Source organism: Macrobrachium nipponense, chromosome 21 (genome assembly GCF_015104395.2).
Source record: "Macrobrachium nipponense isolate FS-2020 chromosome 21, ASM1510439v2, whole genome shotgun sequence".
Lineage (NCBI taxonomy): Eukaryota > Metazoa > Arthropoda > Malacostraca > Decapoda > Palaemonidae > Macrobrachium > Macrobrachium nipponense.
In genome coordinates, this window is record NC_087212.1 from 77,837,160 (window position 1) to 77,855,126 (window position 17,967).

The window sequence follows — 17,967 nt, forward strand, 5'->3', positions numbered from 1 at the left end:
GGAAAATATTTCAGTTCAGGGCTCTGTGTTTCGGCCTCTCGACGGCCCTTCAAGTGTTCACGGGGATTTTGAGGAATGTGGCTCAATGGCTTCATTTGAAAGGGGTGAGGATATCCATGTACCTCGACGATTGGCTAATAAGGGCCAATTCAGAAGATCGTTGTTTGACGGACTTACAAGTAACTCTAGAATTGACGAAGGCGTTGGGACTTCTCGTCAATTTCAAGAAGTCGTCACTAATTCCCGAGCAAGAGTGTGTGTATCTCGGGATACAGATGAACTCTCCGAGTTTTCGGGCTTTTCCCTCTCAGGAAAGGATAGCCCGAGGATTCGAGAGAGTAACAACCTTCTTAGGGAAAGAAGTATGCACAGTGAGGGAGTGGATGAGTCTGCTGGGGACGCTCTCCTCGCTGGAGCAATTCGTTTCCCTAGGAAGGTTGCACCTGAGACCGCTCCAATTCTTTCTTCATCGGAATTGGAGTCGTCGTTCTCAGGATTTGACGTTCTCCCTGTCGTTATCCGGTGGGACGTCAAGAACACATCTTTGTTGGTGGACAGATCCCAACCTCTTTGCGAAGGGACTGTCTCTTCAATCCCAGACCCCCGACCTGGTGTTGTTCTCCGACGCGTCGGACATGGGGTGGGGGGCAACTCTGGGAACCAGCGAAGTGTCAGGTACCTGGGTGGGGGACCAGGTAGCCTGGCACATCAACAGAAAGGAGTTGATGGCTGTGTGGTTGGCTCTGAAGGCTTTCGAGCCCAAAGTCAGAAGATCGGTAGTGCAAGTCAACGCGGACAACACTACAGCTCTGGCATATATCAGGAAACAGGGGGGGACGCATTCCTTCTCCCTGTACGAGACAGCAAGAGACCTTCTTCTGTGGGCAGAAGAATAAGGGGAATCAAGCTTCTCACCAGGTTCGTGCAGGGAGAAAGGAATGTAAGAGTGCAGATCTCCTCAGCAGAAAGATCAGGTCCTTCCCACAGAGTGGACCCTCATCTGGATGTATGCCAGAGCCTGTGGAAGTTATGGGGCAGGCCCACACATAGACCTCTTTGCCACGTCAAAGAACAAGAGGCTGGATCCTTACTGCTCTCCGATATCGGATCCAGAGGCATTAGCAATAGATGCTCTTCTTCTAGACTGGAGCGGACTCGACGTCTACGCGTTTCCCCCCTTCAAGATCCTGGGGCTAACCATCAAGAAGTTTGTAGAGTCCGATTCAACGAGAATGACCTTAATCGCTCCCTTCTGGCTGGCCCAAGAATGGTTCACAGAGGTACTGGAATGGTTGGTGGACCTTCCAAGATCGCTCCCGCTAAGGAGCGATCTACTCAGACAACCCCACTTCGACAGGTACCACAAAAATCTCCTCGCTCTCAGTCTGACTGGCTTCAGACTGTCCAAAGTTTGGTCAGAGCGAAAGGCTTTTCAGCAACAGCTGCTAAAGCAATCGCAAGAGCGAGGAGACCTTCCACCTTGCGTGATACCAGTCAAAGTGGGATGTCTTCAGACGTTGGTGCAAGAGGAAGAACATTTCCTCTTCCAGTACCTCTCCGTGACCCAAATTGCGGATTTCCTTATTTTCCTCAAAGAAGAATGTCATCTTGTTGTGTCAACTATTAAGGGATACCGCAGTATGTTGGCGGCGGTATTTCGGCATAGAGGCTTAAATATATCCGATGATAAGGACCTGCATGATCTTATTAGATCATTTGAAACCATTAAGCGTCCTCATGTGGTACCGAACTGGAATCTAGACGTAGTTCTACAATTCCTTGGATCGTCTAGATTCGAACCTCCTGGCTTAGCCTCTTTCAAGGATCTGACGAAGAAGGCTATCTTCCTTTTGGCCCTAGCTACGCTAAGAGTGAGTGAGCTCCAAGCTATTGAGGGCAATGTAGGGTTTAAGGAAGATTCTATGGTGTGTTCGTTTCTTCCAAGTTCCTTGCAAAGAATGAAAAACCATCACGCCCTTGGCCCAGGAGCTTGAAGTTCGTAGTTATCTTTTCTAGTAGGGGAAGAGCCTGAAAGAACTCTTTGCCCTATGAGAATTATGAAGTATTTCCTTAAGAGGAAGGAACAACTTAAGGCTAATCAAGATGTGCTTTGGTGCTCCGTAAAGGACCCCACTCGCCCATGTCGAAGAATGCTCTTTCCTTTTTTCTGAGAAGCCTTATTACAGAGGCACATGTTGCCTGTAAGGAAGAACATTTTAGACTACTGAAAGTGAAAGCTCACGAGGTGAGAGCCATTTGCAACTTCGCTTGCATTCAGAAAATATGTCTGTGCGGAACTTGATGGAGGCGACTTTTTGGAGATGCCAATCGGTTTTCGCAAACCACTACCTACGTGATGTAAAAATCACATATGATAAATGCTTCACCTTGGGTCCTTTCGTATCGGCAGATTCGGTGCTGGGGCAGGGAGCTGAAACTTATCCTGTGTAAATTTTTTATATGTTACCCTATATTTTATATTGGTGTTTTTTGGTTGTCTGAAAGAGGTTGCAGGAGGCACCTCTTTTTGTCGTAATATTAACTCTTTGTATTTTGGTTAGGTGGTCTGGTGGGTTTTGGCTCCTTGCAGAGGTAGTGGTAAGGATCTGTTAGGTAAGCGGACAAGGTCCCTCTAACAGGATCCGACTTGGATTCTACCACAATAGGGGATCACATATCCCAGTGGTAGATCCGAGAGTCTTTCAGCATCAGGTCACGTCCTAGCTGTAGCTCTCCAGGCAATGCAGACTCAGAGACAGTATCTATGAAGTCTTCATCCTGAAAAGGTGAGAACCAAGGTTTTTATATCCTACAACATTAGTTGTTTCCCGTCTTACCTGTATTATTTAGCTGTCTCTTACCCTCCACCAAGGGTGCCAATCAGCTAAGTATATATCTGTCAGGAAAGTTCATGTACAAAAATGATATTGTTAAACTACAATAAAGTTTTGTACATACTTACCTGGCAGATATATACGATTAATGGCCCACCCAGCCTCCCCTCAGGAGACAGGTGGAAGAGAAAAATCTGACAAGCTAACGGGAGTGGTTCGTACATCCGCCACCCAGCGGCGGGTAAGGTAGACCACCTGACCTACCTGTCTCGTGTGCCGCGAGATTTGAAATTCTGTCGGGTACGTCGGAGACTATAGCTAAGTATATATCTGCCAGGTAAGTATGTACAAAACTTTATTGTAGTTTAACAATATCATTTTTAAAATATTACTCATATTAATATAAAGAGCAAAATATCTATAAAATGTTTTATACAAATTAAACATATCTTTAACACAAATTAACTAAGTCTGTCTTACAGAACGTTTGACAATTAATCAAGCTACCCCTCCACTGTAAACATAATACGTATTAGCCATTTTCTCTCATAGTACTACTGAAATCGTAAAACATTTAAAATTATCATATTCTCTTTTTTTTTGTGTACAGCAACAGTGCTTATTCACTAACTTGATTCTCTGGTAGGGGTGTAAGAATACTACCAGCGTACGTCCTGCGTGTTGTAAAAGGCGACAAAAATGACATCTGCTGCCTTGCAGTCTTACTTTTTATATGGACCAAATGTAATATTATTACTAATTTGCTTTTTTAATTTTTTAATTTTTTTTTGTAAAGCAGCAGTATTTATTCACTAATTACTGTATTTTTTCATAATGTGTTTGTGACTAAATACAGATTTTTATGATAAGAATTACTTACAGCACACAGATAATGTAGTTACAGTATGTATCTACATTATTAAGCTCATTCCAGGTTGGGCCCCATGATGAGCATTGCAATCATACCTACTTTTAGTAAAAGGCTAGGCCCACTGCCAACAACTGTGGTTGATGACAGCAAGGGCATGCAGTCATAAAAACCCCCTTTGCCAAACAATAAACCATGCCTGATGATGCCTATGATAGAAGGCAGTGGAGAAAGCAAAACAGGCAACCAACCCCTTAATGTATGGATAACGGTAAAAAAGAAAACGACGTTTATTCACTAACTACTATATTTTTTCATATTGTTTTTGTGACTCAATACAGGTTTTATGGTAAAAATAATTTACAGTGTACTTATAACATAACAATAATAGGTGTACACGCGCTCTCTCTCTCTCTCTCTCTCTCTTCTCTCTCTCTCTCTCTCTCTCTCTCTCTCTCTCTCTCTCTCTCTCTCTCTCTCTCTCTTTTCAAGGGTAATGTAAGATGTTTTTGAAATGAGCAAATTGTACTTAAAAAGTAGATAAGTATCTATTAAGTTCATTCCAGGTTGGGACCCGGAATGAGTATAATAGGTAGGTGTACAATTTTCTCTCTCTAAGGGTAATGTAAGATGTATTTAAAATGATATTACTGTAAAGTTTTTTATGATAAAGCATGTCGTACAATATTTTAAATATCTGCTAGTTATTTTAATTTTATTTTCTATTTTATATTGTACAATATGCTCTATCATAAAAAAACTTTACAGCAATAACATTTCAAATATACATTTGAGAGAGAGAGAGAGAGAGAGAGAGAGAGAGAGAGAGAGAGAGAGAGAGAGAGAGAGAGAATCATACACCTATTATGCTCATCATGGGGCCCAACCTGGAATGAGCTTAATAATGTAGATACATACTGTAACTACATTATCTGTGTGCTGTAAGTAATTCTTATCATAAAAATCTGTATTTAGTCACAAACACATTATGAAAAAATACAGTAATTAGTGAATAAATACTGCTGCTTTACAAAAAAAATTAAAAAATTAAAAAAGCAAATTAGTAATAATTTTACATGTAGTCCATATAAAAAATCAGCAAATTAGTGAAAGTCCCCAGTGGAAAAGTGAATTCCCAGTGGAAAAGTGAATTATGTGTTCCACAAAATTTGGCGACAAAGTGGACCACGAAAATGTGAAACGCGTAAAACCGGGGGACCACTGTATACCAAATACACAGAAATATATCAACAAAAACCAAAACAAAAGAAAGCAAACAGGAGTCGCGCAAAGACGTTTTCACATGATGGTGGCTGTAAGCAAAGTGGCATGCAGACCAATTCTTGGGGAGGGGCTTCCACACTTCCGTCAGTAGTTAACAACCTTGTCTGAAAGTTAAATGGCTGTTCCAGCTGCGTTCCTAAGCTAAATCCTAAGCAAAGATCAAATGTTTGTATTTGTGTAGGAACAATTAAAAATAAAAACATCTTATGTATGAATGATAAGTTATGACACAATTATCAATGGAAACAAAATGATTGGAAAAAAATACTAATAAATTTACATACAAGGACCAAGGAAAGGAAGGCTGTGGTAGTTCTATTGATTACATTAAGAGACTTTGCTTGGTGGTCTGGTTAAACTATTGTAATTAGCAGGAAGAAAAAAGAGGGAACTGCCTAGAGAGCAAACCTTGCCTACCTTCATACTAATGGTTATACTAATAGTTCACTTGTTTTCTACAAGAAATCAGCAACAGGTTTGTTCTTATGTACTGGAATTCAGAGGATTAATGTCTTCATTTCCACAATAAATGTTTGGATATCTAATATCCCACATTCTTCAGGGAAAAATTTTGGGTCTCAGTGCGAATAAATTAAGAGATGTTTAACATTAAAGACCAACAAAATATCAACAAACAATTTAATACAAGCTGGTTATCCATATACTATGTATTAAGGAAAACACATCTGAAAGAAAACACAGATTGGATACCAAATTTATTTTTCTCATTTAATTAGTTGTTTTTTAATAAATAAAGTCCAATAATTATAAAAAAAAAAAAGTCATCTTCACACTTCATTATTTTCAAAGGAAAATTATTCTTTCCATCAGGATGGCTTTTGTAATTTAAAAATATGATTGTTTTATAAAAAGTTAAAGCTTAAATCAGAAATGACAGAAATATTTGATCTGCAAATAATCAAGCTTGTTAAAAGTGAACAAAATGAAAAAATCATAAAATCTCCAAGAGAACATCAAGAAAACTTAAATCATATACACACCCCAAAACTCGATGTCTCATGCATCCCGATACATCATGTAATTATGACTACATAGTTACAAAGTCTGAACACCATCATATAACGCATCTTCAATAATTTCATATACTGTAAGCTCAACTTGATCATCAAACACTGCACTTTCACTTAAGCTCAATATCAACTGAGGCTTTAATAAGTGGTCATTTGGGTCTAGGGGCACATCTGAAGAGCATTCAATGGAAGGCACAATACACATATCATCAGAAAGAAGGTCTTCATATTTAGCTGTTATAACATAATCAGGTGAACAATTTGAAATGTCTGAATGGGATGACTCATCAGAAATTTCTTGGCTAGCAGCAATTTCACATTTTACAGGGCACACTTTTAAATGTGCTTTAAACTTCTTATTTGTAGTGAATAAAACCTTGCATCCATCACAACACAAAACTTTATTTGCTTTGTTGCCTGTAGAAGAATCTAATTCTCTTTGATGTATTTTCCTATGGGCTATCAGATTATTCTTGTAGCCAAAAGATCTACCACAAATTTTACATGTGTGTGGTTTTCCACCTGTATGTAGAACCATGTGAGCTTTAAGATGTGACTGCTGAATAAAACGTTTGCTGCACAACTGACATGCATAAGGACGCTCTCCTGTGTGAATTCTTTCATGAGTCTTGAGGTTAGCTTTTAGTCTGAAGGTTTTATCACACAGTGTGCATGAGTGAGGTTTCTCTCCCGTGTGAAGTTTCACATGCATCATATAATTGGCCTTCACTCTGAATGTCTTCTTACAGTATTCACATTCCCATTTCCCACACTTTACCCGTACTCTACATCTATTCCATATAGAGTTCAATAACTGTGGATCCAATTTTTCCAATTCTTCTGGAGTGTGCTCTCTATAATGGGCATTCAATGTGTATTTATAAGCATACTTCTTATCACACAACTGGCACTGGTGTGGACCACTGGGAAAGTGAACTTGCTTGTGTTGAGTTAAGGATGACAACTGCACAAATGCCTTATTACAGACTTTACACTCATATGGTTTTTCTCCTGTGTGTGTTCTATAATGATAAGTTAGTGTACATCTTAGAGCAAAGCTCTTACCACAGATGTCACACTGATAGTCTTTGACACCTGAGTGAGTTTTCAAATGGGTTTTCAAGTGGATATTTTGAACAAAACTTGCCCCACAAATGTGACACTTATACTGTCTTTCTCCTGTATGAGTTTTCAAATGATTTTGGAGGTACTGTCTAGTATACATTTTACCACAAAAGTCACACTGAACATCACGAACTTTTCCATGGACTCTTTGTAAGTGTTGCATTAATTTCCACTGACTTGAAAATTTCTTTGGACAAGAGGTACAGTTCAAATCTTCTTTATGACTTAGCGCATGTCTTTTCAGGTCCCGTTTGAATTCAAACTTCTCACCACAAACCATGCACTCACAAAAATGACTTCTCATATGCTTCCTTAAAAGACTGCAAGACTTGAATGACTCAGGACAAATCCCACAAGGATACACTGACTTATATATATGATTCAAAAGCAATTCTTCAGTTGGAAATTTTTTATGGCAGGTCAAACATGTCAAACATGAGGGTTTTTTTATATTACTGTGTACAGACATGTGTTTCCTGAGATCATATTCATTAGTAAATTCTTCTGAGCACACCTTACACTCTAACTTATCTTGAACAGTGTCATCTACTTTTACTATCACTGTGATTATCTCTGATGTAGAAAGTTCTCTCGAAGGTGAACCTTCAGGTTCAGTCTTAATGTGTAATTTTAAATGCTTCTTGAGCGTTTTTTTCAGTGGAAAATTTTCACCACATGTCCTACATTCAAATGGCATTTTAGGCGCATGACCTAGTATGTGTATTTTTAAACTAGTTTGAAAAGTAAATTGCTTGCCACAAATAGTACATACATGAGGCTTGTCTGCTTGACTGTGGCTTAACTCATGAACTTTCAAACTACTTTTCAGAGCAAATTCCCTGCCACAAACAGAACACTTATTCAACTTCTCTCTCTTATACATGATGCCCATCAACAATATCTCAGAACTTCTTGAAGAATAATGGAGAACTTCAAAATTAACTCCGTACTACACTAAAGATATGAATGGCAACTGTAAACATGGCTACTTTAACTGTACCAACTGGAAAAAATATGCAGAACTGAATACCTTAGTCATAAACAACTGCTTGGAGTTCTTGAATGGCTTGTTAAAATGATGTTACTGCTTTCATTTAATCTCTATATAATGCTCACTTCTGTTCGACTGGTTTCCTAATACGTACTGTACTTTTGTACGCAGTTACAACAACAATTCCTGAAAATTAAAATATATTTATAAGGCCTATTAGCACATCGGTATATAAAATCTGCAACAATTGTTTCATGTACAAAAATATCTCCTACACATCAAGCTTCTGTGCAAACAGTATGAGAGGTTACTGGGAGATGGAACAAAATTATCACAATTTTTAAAATCAAATTGTGTTTTTGCCTAACTTTACAGACCTGAAGTCCTTTACAATAGGAATTTCTTAAGGCAAAGCTGGAACATGGCAGTTAAAACTCTTGAACAAAGTACGTAGTTAAGTTAAGCAGTAACTACTGTCTTGTAGGCGGGGAGACCAGCCTGCCCGGATGTGAACATTCCAGTTTGCCTTTTGACCTAGGTTTCAGATTGAGGGATGGCATGAGGTGGGCCAGGCCTAATGTGAAAAGGACCTCAGGTTTGTAGAGTAGTTAGGAAAAATACAATTTACTTTTAAAAACTGTGATTTGTACCTACACAATATACAAACCCTCAGTCCTTTACAATACTAATCAGACTCACTGGTTGGAGAGAGGAATCTGAGTGAGTCTCTTGAACTGACTGGAGTTCTGCACACCTGGGCCGCTATTCCTGATCGAAAGGGTGAATAGTAGTGCCCTGCCTCTGACATATTGATCGGAGTATATAGGAACTGCAAGATCAAATGTCAGACTTCTAGACCTTTTCGAATGGGTGAGGAATTGTAACTCAAAAGAAAAAAAGGCTGGGAAGAATCTTAACAGTCGGAGGCAGTGAGGCAAAGACTCAAAAAGGGTTGTCTTTATGCCATTTCCTCCTTCCTCCCCATGCTAGAGGAAGGAGAGGGATTGCTTCTATTATTCTGTGAAGAAAATAGAATGGGGTGCTCGATGGGTAGATTCACCACATTAGATGCCAGTTCCAGCAAGTGTAGGTTCGAGTCCTATTCTCTGCCTGAAGGAAGAGAAGTAAGGGGATGTGGAAGGAGGAGGAAGAGAGGCCAGTCACTCTTGTAATGCTTCTCACTTCCAGAACCACACCTTGGCGAGATGCTACCTGTCCTGTTAAAGGAGCCGGGTAAGAAAACACTTGTTGAGAAGCCGCCACACATTCAAGAAAAAAGGTTTCCAGTATACTTGTGGGCAATACCCGAAGGTAGGAATACATAATGTGGTCCGATGAGACCACATTACTGTATCCAACCGACAGATTCCTCCGGAAAGTGAGGGATGGACTAAGCCTCTGATTCCGTGAGCTCTCGGGGGGAAACTTACAGGTGATGTTGCCAGCTGCACAGAACCACCCCCTGATCGTCTCACAAAACCAGGAGAAAGACATGTCCTTAGACACTTCTTCATTCGCGAGTCGGGGGGGATCCATTTCAGCACCACACTTAAAAGTTAATTTCCATCGTAAGTTGGTTTTTTGCTGTTAACAGCACTTTAACAGTACTCAAGGTGCCGTAACTCGAGTTATAGCACCATAGCTTGGCGTTGCATCAAGTTTACAGTGTCATAAGCACTGTCAACTTGATGTAACATCAACTTAAGGTGCTATAAAATGCCGTTATTGACACTGAAATCAGCACCGTAAAATTGAATCACTAAGTCGGTGGCGCCATAAGTTAAGGACGGTACCAGTGAAAAGTTATCACCATCCATGTCAAAGATGTTGGGTCTTTTCCGAAAGTACAGCAACCCACTAACAGGACAAAGTAATGATTGATCTGGATCATCAATTACCAAGTCCAAGGTGCAGGGGATCATGAAGGACTCAAACCTGGCAACAGATGCCGAATGATTTGCAGTTTACTGCGACATCTGAGACCAAGTTGATACATCGATACCCGCCTTTTGAAGGGAGATATTAAACAAGGTTCATGAAAATTGTCTATCCATCTATCCCTGTGATGGCAAGGCACAGAAGTTTCTCATCAGCAGTTGAATCTCAACTGAGGAAAAACAATACTACTACTACTTTCATGTGAAAGACTAGGCTGAATGTGGACATACATCTTTCATAACTGAATCGAAGAGAAGTAAAGACGGCTCAAATCCAAGTACTCGTAATAGTGAGCGCTCGGCGAGCATTAGAATTCATAAGAATTCCCACACTCAGCGAGAAAAACCCAACTCTTGTAAGACAATAATCAGGCGAGCCTTGTCTCTCCCTTACTCGGCAATATGATGAAGCCGAGCATTCGGCGAGCGCCAACAAAACCAAGGGTCCAAGGCAGCGCTCAGCGAGACTCCCGATTATTGTAATACTTATTGGGAATGCCCGCTGCCAGTGTTTGGAAATCAGAGAAAACCAAATCACTCTGCGAATGCTAGAAATTCTAAGGCATTTAATGGCTTAGCGAGACTTCCGATATTCGTAATAACAGTTACCGGGGATGTCTGTCTCACTCAAGTGTTTGGAAATTACAGAAAACCATAACACTCTGAGAATGCCAGAAATTCCAAGGAATTCGAGCATCCAGCGAGATTCCCGGGTATTGTATTAACAATTATCAGGAATTCTTGTCTCGCCCGAGTGTTTGCAGATCGTAGAAGACTAAAACACTTGGAAATTGCTAGAAATTGCAAAGAATTTAAGTGCTCGGCGAGACCCTAGAACTTTGTCAAACGATTGTCAGGATGGGGTCCCTCCTCGATTTTTACAGTCTTAAATGCGAGCATTTAAGACTGGATTTGACATATGATCCTTCCTTAAAGATGTGGACGTACGTCCGGTATGACCCTAAGATCACTCCAGGAACATAGTTTCCCGAAGCTGAATCCTATGGAGCACTCTGCAGGATCCTCCTATTCACCTTGCCACTCCCGGCGTAGCCATAGGAAGTAGAGGGAATGGGTGAGGAAGACTGGACGCTCTCGCTCGCATTGCTAGTGGAACAAGCAGGAAAAGCAAGTCACGGGCAGCCATCAACCTGCGGTGATGGCCGTGACACAAGTCTTGGAAAGCGTTATAGTCTGGAGAAAACGCTTTCCTGAGGAGGGTTACGAAACTCACACGGCAGGTGAAACGTTTGCCACCACCTAGACCGGTCAGTCACGTGAACGCTTGGAGGAATAATAGGTCAGACCATTCAGTAAAGTGAAGCCAGTTTACTGCGTGGCAGCCACACCCAGGAATGGCAAAAGAGAGACTAAACCATCAAGATTAATAGAAAAGCTTCAGTTACTTTTCCCATCTTTTATTTTCATAATGCGTCTTTTCATGGCATAAATGAAGGTGAAAAGTGTTAGACATTTTATCATTCTTTTAAAGAACAGTTAATTATTTCATCATACGTAATACCTTACTTTATTACTCAGAAATACAATACAAACTTTTTCACAATCTTATAGACATATAACCTATTACTGGCACAAATTTAAAGCTATTCTCTTTATGTCTGCTAATTCCTTAGTCTTTACTGTTTGTAATCGCCTACTATTAGGAATTATTGACCGCTAAAATGAATTAGCTTAGTATACATCTGGTACTCTTTCCTGCGACCTGCGATTGAAATTTAGCAGTAATCTGCTTACTAGCATAATTATATCTCACTTGCAAATATTTTTCAGTTATTGCTTTAATCAATAAGTGCAAGTGATTGTCCAATCATGTGATAATCAAATTCTGAAAATATTGTTTTGCCTCTGTAAGCTGCCAATACTGAACTAACTAATTTATGGAAGTTAACTCTCCCCAGTGTTTTGTTGCAGGACAACATTTCCCTCATATTTTTTCACATGTATTGCATACATCAATAACATCATTTGATGGATACACCAATTTTCCTTTGGTTTTTAATTTTCCTTTGGTTTATAATTTGATGAAAGTGTGACGAAAATTAGCATCTGTTAACGTTAATGCATCAATGCAGACCTCACACTGTAAAGACTTTTTTAACTTAAAAACAACAAAGCCTGCAATATAAGCTACTATTTTATTTGAACATTTTGACAAGGGGTAATGGTTTGGAATATAATCATAATCATCTTCCTTGTCATCTGAATATGCTTCTTGAACATCTAAAATTTGTTGTCTTGAAACAGAAGCCTTTATATTCCTCACTACAACCTGCTCTTTTATGCTGCTTGAAGCAGTTAATATGGGCACCAACTCCAACGGCAAGCAGTTGCCACAAATGGTATCCATTAAGTTATTATGTACAAGCAGCAGAGAATTGTCTCGCTGTTGGATTATCATTATGGCCTCCCATATTTCTTACTTAACCAAAGAATAGTTCAATATGATCCTTACTGAATTTGCAGGTCATCAAAACTTGTAAAGGCCCACACCTGATGCAATACAATTTTCGCACAGAACCTGAAGACTTTGTATGCAATAGAGAAAGCCAATGAAACCAGTTTTTTTATTTGATTTTAGGATGTCTTTACCATCCTGAAGTCTCAAAGATCTGATATATGTTTGTGCTTTTATTAAAAAATCTTTAATATCACTTGCATTATTCTTCTGAATTGGGCATTTAAATCCTTTGGCATTTAGAATTTGAGAATTCAATATGTCAAATAAGGTGTTGAATACCATAATGAATTCAATAGTAGCTTTATTTCCCTCAAATTCACTTATTTTTTCATCAAGGCAGAATTTTAAACTAGTTGCAACAGATTCACTAAGCTGTGTCGCTAACTTAACGTTCTTCTTTTTTTTCATCCATGCAACATGTGTAGCCCTGAGCTTATTACCCAAGTGCAGTTCCTCTTTTTCTTGGAGTCTACACAAATGTTCAGTGTAGTCCCATTTCACATCATTTCTATTCTTATCAATCAAAATATTTTTATCAATCAAAATTTTTTTTATCTCCAAAACAATTTCTAACAAGTTTTATCATGTGACATGGATCTAGAAGTACGCATATTGGTTTCGGTGTCACAGGATGATTAAAAGCCGATTCTATGGTGTTGTTTTCAAAGGAGCAGCCAAGATTCTTTACAGAGACAGATTTGAAGATGTCCCATCACAAGTAAGAGATATAATTGTAATGCCTACTGGAATGAAGTTTAGTCAAGCACTGCTTTACTAAATTATTTCTCTTTGTAGCACCTAGCCCTACAATTAAGAAATACCCAACAGGCATTTGCCAACTGCCATTCACTGTCACAGTCATAAATGTCAGTGCCTCCTTTGCTACAGGGAGATTGTCATTATCCAGTTATGTTCCCGTATCGGTGTAACCATGACACCTTTTTCCATCCCATTCCAATTGCTTTCTTATCACTATTTCATCCATTATTAATTAACAAAACAATGGTTTACCTGTTTTAGCGCATTCTTAATTTCATTGCTGAAAAAGCAGATTCAGTGAAACCTGGTCTGCCATCAATACCTTGATACCATTTCTAAATAGTTCTCGGATGAGGCAAACATGTATCAAAAACTTTTCTCACGTAACGGTAAGCATGCGTGGAATAAAAGTTATGAGTAAGGGCAAAACTTCGTAGTTCAGGCGAATAAGAAGTTGGACGTGGTTGATTACTGTGCTTTGCAGTCTGTCTTTTGAGGAGATCTTATACACCACTAGTGCAATTCTCTAATAAACCTAAAACCTCATCACTTATGAAACGCTTTTCTTTTTAGTTCTAATATTACATTTTTAAGATCACCATTTTTTTTTCACGAGACATCTCTTTGATTGCTGTAGGACTTTGATCTTTTTTTTAGATTGCACAAGTTTTCATTTAAGATTTTTCACTTCATTAGCAACGTTATAGCAAACTGTATGAGAGGGCTCTTTAGCTGTTAATAAAGACTCCTTTTCATTCCCCAGGTGCATGATTTGATGTGTCGGTGCCAGAACGATTCGTTGGCAGCTTCCTTTTTGGAGCAATGTTTTTTTTAAATATTTTGGAAATCCTTCAAAGATGTCCGGTCTATGTCATCTTCTCTGAAATGTTTCAAACATAAACGAGAATAATTTGTAGGAGTAAAGTTTTCTCGTTGCATCTCCCTAACCCATTTGTCTTTTAGTGCCTCATCTTTCAGAAACCTGCAAAATGAAAGCAAGTTCTTTGAGATTTTGTCCTTCAGTTGAGAAAGAAATTACACACACACACACACACACACAGAAAATTGCAAAGCTATCTCTGAAAAAGCAGCTATTGTAATGGAGCAAGCCCTTCAACATTTATTTGTATAGATATTTTGCTATTCTAGTGCTATAAAATCATTGAAATGAGAATATGGGATTTTGAACTTAGTGAAAACTTGAGTGCAGCCAAAGGCTTACACACAAGACACGTTCAGTTTCTGGCTACCACATGGCTAGTAATGACTTTTGGCTACACGTGGGTTGTTAGAAATTAATCATATAAATTTTGTATCCTTATTGTATCATAAAATGTGATTTTAGGATCCCTGATCTTGTTCATCCTTGTAGTGCAGCCATAAGCAGCACAAGATACTGGCATTGTGTATGAATAAGGTTTACTCACTGGAAGATGTTGTCACGACTAGTGCTTCAATTACAGTAAAAAACAATTGAGTGACACCTTTGTCATCACGAGGTCGCGCACCTATGGTCAACCCCTTCAAAGGTCGACCTAGGGATTAAGTTGCCAGTCCCAATATGGCGGCCCGCATCCTGAGTGGCTTCACTTATCCTGCAGCAAGGTGTCTCCTAACCATTATTCCTCCAAGTGTGAGAGAGAGAGAGAGAGAGAGAGAGAGAGAGAGAGAGAGAGAGAGAGAGAGAGAGAGAGAGAGACTACCTTGTCCTTCTTCAGCAGGGAGCCTTAGAAGTCGAAGGGATGTGCAGGCTGAGAAAAATATGATTCCAAAAGAGAGAAGACGAGATGGAGAGAGAGAGAGAGAGAGAGAGAGACTACCTTGTCCTTCTTCAGCAGGGAGCCTTAGAAGTCGAAGGGGTGCAGGCTGATGAAAAATATGATTCCAAAGAGGAAGATGACGACATTTGACAAGCTCTCTTCTTCCACTTCTCCAAATTCTGCAAGACTTCTTCTACAGGATGAGGTACATTTACCAGCAGGAATAGAGTTAATAATCACAGGGCAGCAGCAAAGGCTTTGTCCAGTGACGAAACTGTAAGATAGCAGCAGTAGATGAATATGATTTTCAGCAGGGGAACAGTACACACACTCTAGGACCTATATCACAGCATACTACGAGTCACAAGTACAATTCTAAGGTTAGGATAACCATCACAAAGAGATATCTGAGCATCTACTGCTGTAATCAGTTATCACCATTGTTAGTCTGAAGAAAGAAAATGTGATTTAAAGTAATAAGGATACTCCTCTTGCATCCAAGGGCACCACCCTCGGAAATGAGAAGAGATCCCTCAGACACCAACACCACATGCCCCCTCTTCTATCTTTGTCCAATAGTTAGCGAAAGGATGAAGGAGAAGAGGAAATACCAGGAGAAAACAAAACACAAACCTCCGAAGTTCCCCTCGGTAATTTCCAAGGCATATGCATAAATTTCAGATGAATACATGTCTCGTCCTAACGTTAAAGGGCAAAAACGTTATGTAATAATGATGTTGGCTCACTTGCCGCTGATCCTTAACACAAAGTAGAAAGGCTGCTACCAAGGCTACCACAAAAAGTGCGTTTGCATATTAATTATTAAAGTCAATTAATTACCGATATCAAACACTGTATAGTATACAAATTTATTCAAAACAACCAATTAAAGATCCCACCGGGAAAACTATAATCAACGGCTAGTCAGCAAGAGCTCACAAACATACTTCTTCATCGGAAGACGGCCGAATGCAAAGCGGATTGTTTACATCTGGGCAGGTGGGCCTACCTGTCTACCAGACAGTAGTTACTGCCTAGCCACCTTGTTCAAGAATTTAACAGCCGTAATTCCAGCCTACGCTGAAAGTAATTCCTTATGTAAGGGACCGAGGGTTTGTATATCGTGTAAGAACAAATGATTTTCAGCAGAGGAACAATACACACACTCGAGGACCAATATCACAGCATGCTACGAGTTACAAGTACAATTCTGAGGTTAGGGTAGCCAACACTAAGAGATATCCAACCATCTACTGCTGTAATTAACTATCACCACTGTTAGCCTGTACAATAAAGAAAACATGATTAAACAAAAATACGGATACTCCTCTTGCATCCAAGGGCAGGGCACTGCCCTCAGAAATAAAAGGAGATCCCTCAAACACCAACACCACATGTCCCCCTCTATCTTCATCCAATGAGCTAGTATAGGGATCTAAGAGAAGAAATACCTAAAGAAAAACAAAGGACAAACCTATAAGTTCCATTTGGTAATTTCCAAAGCGTAAGCGTAAATTTTAAATGAATACACTGGATCGTGCTGACATTGAATGGAAAAAACATGGAATAAGGGTGTAGGCACACCCTTGCCACTGACCTTTAACACAAAGTAGAAAGGCAGCTAGCAAGGCTATCACAAATAGTGGGTTTGTATATTATTAAGTCAATTAATTAATAACATCAAACAGTATTATATATATACCTATAGTATATATATTCATTCCAAGTAATAAAAGAAAAATTCCATCGGGAAAATCGTGATTAACAGCTGGTCATCAAGAGCTCACAAACATACATCTTCATCATAATATGGCCAAAAGCAAATTGGAGTGTTTACATCCGGGAAGGTGGACCTGCCCGCCACAAGACTTAGTTACTGCCTTACCACCTTGTTCAAGAATTTAACGGCTGTATTCCAGCCTATGCTGAAAAATTACTAATGTTAAGGACCAAGGGTTTGTACATCGTGTAGGAACAACCCTGAATTCCCAAAGTCCCCAATCATCGCTGGGTAGAGATAGGTAGGAGGTAAATAGCTAACAGTTGACCGCCAAAAGGCTGCTTCTTCATTAAAAGCACGAAAACTGTAGGAAATACCAATTTCCATGGTAAAAGCAGGCACACCATCATTACTTAGAAATACCTACCCCAAAGGTATCTCATCAGTACTACGACGTATACTAGTACGTAGTAGGTAGTAGCCCTAGCACCCTTTTCTAATTTGTTGTCAAAATAGGAATTTCTTTAGGGTACTAGTAGGGTAATGCATCGCTGTGCAGGCACTTGCAAGGACTAATGAGCCACTTTTTCACTCGATATTTAATCGGTGAAACAAAACTACAATTCAATATTTAAGCATACCATTCAAAAGATTGAAGTTTCGTCAACAATATGAGATATATGAAACAACCATACAAACTAAAATAAGTATATGAGGTCTTCGTAAAATATGTTTTCGTGGCAGTTTTTTAATCCAATATGGCATGGTATCATCTCACGGACACCAGGCATACTCTGGCGGAACATCCTTCCCAGCGCCCAATTGAACAATTATTTGCGTATCTATGTAACATTTATTGCTTTTACTCAATTTTGCAGTTGTAAACAGCACAATAAAACAACATTTGGTTGCCTATATTAATGAAAGTATGAGACATTTTATTTCCGTGATCATGTTTTGAACTGAAATGCATTTTTACCTTGTCATCGATGGTTTTAACCTTACTGACCTTACAAATGAAACACCACAGTGGTTAATTGATGGTAATTTTACACATTTCATTCTTAATTCACTCCAAATTCAACCTAAAATACGTGAGTTTGTTCATGGCAGGAATAATTTTGTACGTCTGGCAGCCAGAATCCACGAGTCGAGCAGACGACGGGTTAGTGAATTGTT

General features: G+C 39.3%; 1 protein-coding gene across 8 annotated transcripts in view; it reads right to left on the reverse strand.

The window, feature by feature from the left end:
• Positions 1-17,967, reverse strand: part of LOC135198189 (zinc finger protein 260-like) — a 57,668-nt gene that overhangs the window by 34,450 nt on the left and 5,251 nt on the right. For 7 of the 8 annotated variants that reach the window (XM_064225755.1, XM_064225758.1, XM_064225752.1 and 4 more), the window contains exon 2: positions 8,173-8,319. The exons of the other annotated variant lie outside the window; for it this stretch is intronic. The gene's annotated coding sequence lies outside the window, so the exon portion shown is untranslated. The remainder of the gene's footprint in view (positions 1-8,172; positions 8,320-17,967) is intronic. 8 annotated transcript variants of the gene reach the window in all.